The sequence below is a fragment of the Convolutriloba macropyga genome, chromosome 9 (genome assembly GCF_964194025.1).
Source record: "Convolutriloba macropyga chromosome 9, txConMacr16.3, whole genome shotgun sequence".
In the NCBI taxonomy this organism is placed as follows: Eukaryota; Metazoa; Xenacoelomorpha; order Acoela; family Convolutidae; genus Convolutriloba; species Convolutriloba macropyga.
In genome coordinates this window covers 1,983,531-1,991,182 of record NC_134476.1, presented here as the reverse complement: position 1 = coordinate 1,991,182, position 7,652 = coordinate 1,983,531, and positions in this window count along the sequence as shown.

The following is a 7,652-nucleotide window of genomic DNA, read 5'->3' as shown; positions in this document are numbered from 1 at the left end:
CACAGCTTTTGTTGGGAAACTCTTGTGGAGATTTGAACACACCATTTTTGAAAACATTTCAGCGCTCCTTCGTTTATATTAAATAAGAAATGAAAAGCTAACTTTTATCTAGGTAAGCTAACTTACTTAGATGAAAGTTAGTTTTTAATTTTTTATTTAATAAGATCAACTGGAAAACGATGAACTGAAATACACCGATAAACACTGGAATTGACAGCTTTTGTTGGGAAACTCTTGTGGAGATTTGAATACACCATTTTTGAAAACATTTCATCGCTCCTTCGTTTATATTAAATAAGAAATGAAAAGCTAACTTTTATCTAGGTAAGCTAACTTACTTAGGCAAAAGTTAGTTTTTCATTTCCTATTTAATATAAGATCAACTGGAAAACGATAAACTGAAATACACTGATAAACACTGGAATTGACAGCCCACGGGCGAAGCCCGAAGCTTGTACTACTACTTCTACTACACCACAACAAATTCTGACTCGCACATCGACCTCCACCCTCCTTCTACCTCCTCCTCCGACCTCCGCCTCCGACCTCCGCCTCCGACCTCCGCCACCGACATCCTCCGACCTCCGCCTCCGAACTCCAACCTCCGCCCCCGACCTCCGCCTCGGACTCCACCGCAAAGATTTCAATGCACCAATATATGTTATAGTTGGAGCTAGAATAGCTTTCGAGGGTAATGCCACTTTGAAAATTTTATGCATGAGATCTGTTATTCGAAATTTTCAGAACTTGCTATGTCTTTTGTATGTACAGACTGATGATGTGAAACGTTCTGTGCAGTGCTGACCAAGAAAGTAAATGAGGCTGCGAAGAAGAATGGCAGACTGGGATGTTTCGTAATCGAGTCTGTGCAAAAAGGCAAGAGTATCTATACTGCTATTTGTCTGGTACAGTATTGGTTACAATTGAAGGCCAATGGTACAGCGCTGAAACTCACTGTGAGCAAGGTTCGGGCTCATCTTGGGCGTGTTATTAGACTTCATTTCACCAAGGAAACGCGTCTGTTTGGTTTCGTATGGTCGGAGCAGCAATAAAGAGTCATCAATCTGTTTCATGCATTGCATGGATAACAATGAATGAAGGAGATATTTTGAAACAGTAGGTCGGAGCCATAAACGAAGAATTGTCCGCAAAAGAAAAAAGCTACGATTGCTGCTATTGGCGAGACTTTGTGAACCTTGTTGTGAAAGCGCCCTAGTCGCAAACAGAAGTTAATCTTGTAAGATCCTGAAAGATTCTTGCAGAAAAATATATCTTAAGCGATCTTACAAGACAGAGTTATTCTTCCAAGATTTTGTACGACAGAGTTAATATATAAGATTCTTGTAAGAAGGCTCAACATAGAAATTTTAGTAGAAACTTTAATCTCAGAACATCTAATAAACACAAAAAACGGCTAGCAAGCATATTTTCAACCATATATCTTAAAAATGCATAGAGTCAATTACAGCTACATAAAGACAATGCAAAACACTGTAATTTTAATATCATATAACGTGAATCTACTGGTATATTTAAAATTAAAACTAGATTTTACGGTCCCACTGACATACCACCTGAGTTTCAAAAACAATGGATTACACACTTATAGGTCTTCAAAACACATACTGTTTTTTAGACGACATCTAAAAATTTAGTATTGGACCAGAATCCGAATACATTAGTTACGTATCAAATTTCTCGAAAAATTAAATAAGGAAAATTTACGCATAAATCCCTAAAAATGTTACTTTGTTAAGACAGAATTTGAATGACTCGGCTATAAATTTACGCAAACAGGTATTTTGTCACTCGAAAGCAAAACCGCAGCTATTTTAGCATTACCATAACCAACTACACTTAAACGTTTAAGATCACTTCTTGGTTCAGGATACTACATTAGTAAATTTGTAGAACATCTAACCCAACTTTGTCACCTTTTCAGACCAATGCTAAAAAAGTCAACCAAATACTTTTGAACTGAATCAAAGACAAAACACTTCAGTATAATTAAATACAAAATGGCACGAAGAACTTAAAATTAACATTATAATCCCAAATTTAATGTTAGAGTAAAATGCGACGCTTGGTGTTTGGGACTTGGTGCAGCACTAGAACAAAACACACCAGAGGGATGGAAACCCGCCGTTACATTCACTTCGCCTTTTTCAATCACACAGAAACACGGTATAGCGTAAATGAAGCGGAACTTTTGGGAGTCGTATGGTCAATGGACTATTTCAAGATCTATTTCAATTGTATAGATTTTACAGTAATTACAAATCACAGAGACTTACCATCAATACTGAAAGAACTATTTCAATACAAGAATTATTTCGTTGATATAGATTTTACAGTAATTACAGTTCACAAAGATCTACTATCAACACTTAAAGAACAACGTTCGGATAAATCTTAAAATAGTTGACTCTCCCGATGGATGGATCGACTACTTCCGTACAATTTTGCCATAGAACACATGCCAGGAACAAAATATGACTCGCTGACTACATCTCTAGAAATTTTTTGCCGAAGGAATGAAAATTCCTTCATATGACAAACAGTTTGTGGTGGCAACAACTTTTAAAATCGGAGACTGTTTCAAACCAATTATTGAACATAGACCTCTAGCATTACAGAAATTACATATCGTTCTATACCAAAACCCACCCAATTTAAAATTAATCAAACAATTCGCACTGCAAACACCCGCATTAAAAAGCAGAAAAGCTGATTGCATCGCACTTTCCACATTCTAATGCTTCACCGTCAATTGCTTGGCTAATTACACTTTCACAAAAATCCAATAATCACAACTTAAAGACGTCATTGGCCCCGAAAATGGCTTCCTCAAATTCAAAACAACAATTTGTACGAAGTATTTTGCCATTAAACAAATTAAATTCCATTAACAAGTTTGCTAAAATTACTTTGCAAAAGTTAGACATTAAAGAATGAGAACAATCAGAAGTCAACCCAATAAGCCCTCATTTGATACCAGATCAAACATTCAACATGAATTCGCTTAACTAGGCGCGAAACCCAAATGTTCTATCTATAAATACCAAGAACTAAAAAATTCTTCGTTTCTGACCAAAATTCTCTTTCAAACAATATCACTGATATCGATTCAATTGGGTCGCCCTCAAAAATGTCTCGAGGAAAATCTACAAAACTACACCAAAAAAAGCCCCAGTAACCTTGTCGGAAAACTCCCCCAAAAATAGGACACCAGCCTGATGACCTCAGACTCTCAGTGACGATAAACAGAGTCTTCGGTAAGAAACTCTTGGGCATCTTAACCGTGAAGGATACTATCCTATAGGAAATAAGAGTTTGTGAGAGGTTGAATGGCATCAATTCGTATATACACTCATATTGGCGTGATATGAGTGTCAAGCAGGGATTCTTGTCTATAGATGAGCGGGTAGCGATTCCAAAATCTGTAATGGACGCCGTACTAGAAGATATCCACTCAAAACATCCGGGGAGATTCGCAATGCTATCGCTTGCTCAAAATATATGGTGGCCATATATTCATCGCGACATCCTAGCAAAAGCTAGTGAGTGCAAAGTTTGCAAGGTTTTTTGTAAGAAGGTAAAACCGTTTATTCCGCTTAGCAAAAGGTCACCACTACCTAACTGCGTCGAACCAAATGACGACGTCCTAAATGATTTTTGCGGTCCAATTAACAATGAAAAGGGAATAGAAGGAAATTTCTTGACAGGCACTGATAGATGTTCAAAATATCTGACAATAGAAATTGTATAAAATGCTTCTAGTCCAAATATAATTAAACTTATAATACAGATATATATATATATATATATATATATATATATATATATATATACATACATATATATATATATATATATATATATATATATATTTATATATGCATATATAATCACGGGGTACCAAAAACAGTTAGACTAGATCAGACAAGATGTTTAACAGGTAAAAAAAATAAGACTTTTGTTCTCAAAACAATATCGAGCCAATATATGCACCTATAAACGATCATAGAGCAATAGTCCTTGTCGAACGTCCCATTCAAACTATAAAACGAAAATTGTCACGTAAAGTTTAATTTATACCTTGCAAAACATGCAATTATCCATAAAATAAGAATAACCAAACAAAAAACAATTTACATAACACATTTTGAGGCACATTTTCGCAGAAAATGTTTTACACCAGCATCTAACATTGCAACTAAATCAAATAGTAAAAATCTTAAAAATAACAAAACAATGAAAAATTATTTAGACGAAGATACAATACCAGCCCAAACTTATCTAACAGACAAACAGTGGGCTGATACGGGAAAGTGTTCCGATGTGAATATTAAAACGGTTATTTAAGCCGAGATTGCTTGAGCCAACGAACAACATCAAAAGATGAAAGATGAGGAAATCAGGCTAATCTTGTCAGCGTAGCGAATGAAGCGTACAAGTCAAGTTCGCCCGCAAAATACATGCTGCACACAGATAATAAAAAATTCTGAATGAACTGTACACGGTTTTAGTACCTGGAAGTACAGTCGGCAAAGTGGGTCCATCGACAGGCGTAATCTAAGAGCAAAAAAACCGGAACTGAGTTTGCGCAACTAGAAGATACTGCGAAACTCGGGTCTAAACATGAAAGAGATACCGATCTGGCTCAAAACGCAGACAGAAGGCCACTGAAAGTCAATTAGAAAACGCTTAAACAAACGATTCAAATCACAAAAAGGATCTTGGCAGCAAGAAAATGAAACGCTACAAGAAATAGTTTGATGATGTTGGTTGATCTCCTCTGGTCGAACTTGCATCTCAACAACACGCAACTTAGCGAGAGCCCTAAAAATGCGCTTTCCCAAGCGCAACCCGAAACACGACGAAGCATTTCAGAACAGACGGGATCTCAAACAAATACTACACTTTATCCCAATTCATCCAACCACAGCTCCACTGACCCAACATTCCACGCCAAGTCCTTCCGCGCCGCAATTAACCCCTATTCTCAGAAAAGAGAAACGCACACTGCAAAACAGCGACACGTCTGACTTGGAATTTTCTTAGGTCAGACGAAATAAGAGACAATCGAAAAAACAGAGAAAAGAGACCAATCCACAAACTCAAGGCATTCCAGTACATTCTTGACAATAATCCAGGACATTCAAGAAAAACACGGTTATTCGAGTGAAGTACCTATCTCTGACACGACGTTCATCGGAACAGTATCTCCAAGAAATCCAAATGAGCGTTGGACATTTAATCCAAACCCCAATATCCCAACAGAAAGGGAATTGACCGTACTGGAATCCGAACAACAATCAGACAATTCAAAATAAAACAATTGCAAAAAAACACCATACAATTAGTAAACTTCATACAATTATTTAATACTTTCATACTTTATTAAAATTTAACACGTGAATAAGTATTAATCTTCTGAATTTCTTTTATTACAATCTTCATTTTTTCTCTCAACAGGGTGATATGTCATAAAGACTTGATTAATGTTATAAAAAAACCATTACCGTATATAGCTTTAAACCCAATTTATTTATTTTCAAGGGTACCAAATTAGTTCATTTTTCTTAATCTTCAGTTCATTTAGTCATCATCGTTGCAACCTTCAATTTGTTCATGTTCTAGGCAGGAATCTGTCTCTTCACGTTTGTTAACAAGTTTAACTTCCTTTTCTTCTGCGTGATCACCTTATGATTTCTTTAACTTCGTTTTCATTGAATTTGTACATTTTTTTCAGTATTTCATTTGTGCTCTCAATAATTAGTTTCAATACAAAATTATTCAATTGCTTTTCAAAATTTTCTCAGAAAATAAATTAGCATTTCGCGCCACGAATAACCAATTTTGAAAGTAAACTTCAAAATCAATCGGACCGATGGTGATCTCACCACAGTGGTAATCGCACCGAAATTGCTCAATTTAACTAAGCGACTGTCAATCGTGGCACAATTGACAGAAGATAGACTGCAACAGTATAACAACGTGATTAATTGTGAATAATTAAAAGAAGAGAGTGATTTTCCTGTACATTTTTGCTAAATTTTTTTCGTCACCCCACCATTTATGTTTTATGACTTTAATATGACATGCATTATTCTCCTCTCGGAGTGATATTCTTATGTGAGAATTCACATAAGAATATCAGTTCACGTATGAGAGTGATGAGAATTCACATGCGGAGTGATATTCTCATCACTCCGTATGAGAAGTGATGAGAATATCGCTTCTCATACGGCAGTGATATTCTTTGCGCGTGTGACTAAGAAGGGGTTGACAGATCCACATGTGAGCTATTTTTGCTATTTCCGTTTTCCTGGTCTTTCTGATCGTTGAAGTAGTAGGAGACATCATTAAAACATTCGAACTCGTCGCACGTATTTGGTTTAGACTATCTAACTTCTTTCTAGAGTGTCTATTGTCTGACAATATACAGAAATATTTAATTTTGAGGGAGTTTTCGCTCCTAAGAATGAGTTCGACGGTCTTGTGGATGATGAACTGTGGTTTGCCGTTGCCAGAACTGCGGTGTCTTTGTCTTGCAGCAAGTTCTGCCTGACATTTCAAACTCCGTTACAAACTAACGAATCCGTCAATAAAAAAGTAGTCGGCTATAAGTTCAATTTTAGCAACACGACGTCGATCTTTGCCAAAGTAAAATAGTTAAAGTCTATAAACGCGTCAGTATACTTTGGGACACCTGTCTGATAGGTGATTGATAAATTTGCTGGTTGATCAGTTACAAAAATGATGGTTTGTCGATTATTTACTTTTCAAAATACTCTGCAGACCAGACTACTCGCAGCAATTTGAGTTCAGTTATTCTTCAACGTTCTTCATTGGAATTTGGACACGACGCAAATTCTATGGTTTTCAAAAATTCTACTACTTTTTGTTCTCACGCAGGATCAAGTCCCGCTGTAGAAGTACTGCTTTTAAACCGCATTTCCAAACTCAAGAAACAGGATGAGTTTTCAATTAAATGTGCTATCTGTTGTCTATTTTGATCAAAAAGAATGTGATGTGATGTGATAAAGGGGAGTTCGATTGCATTTTGGTTCCTTTTCTTAACAACGATAGATAAAGATGACAAAGCGTTGCTAATTTTGGAACGAATTGGCTAATGTGACAAACTGTACCTCATAATAAACTTAAATTCGTTAAACTTGGTGCTGGAAAAGTATTGGAAAAGCTTTGTAAACAGTTCAGATATGTATTTAGAAACGGAAATGAAGACATTCATAATGTTGATTATAAAAGTGGAGCTTTGAACCAAATATGAAAACACTTTTTTAAGTTTTAGAACCACTACACTTGTAAATACAATCCTTAATCTGGTCAAGGTAACAGCAAGTCCCGGGTCGAGGTTTAGCGGTGAATTTTCGTAAGAAATTCGGTGAAATGCGGTGAAAAAAATAATTTTCACCGCGTATTTCTTACACCTTTTTGCGGTGAATGCGGTGAATCGCGGTGAATTATTTATTTTCACCGCGTTCTCAGTATTCTTACAAAAAAGAAGCTTTCCCAGACGGGTTCGAACCTGTAGAATTTAGTTTCTGCGTAGTTTATTGACACCTTTGTTAGTTGCAACTTTATCTTTCACACCGAACTTTTGCGGGTAAAATAAATAGGCCCTA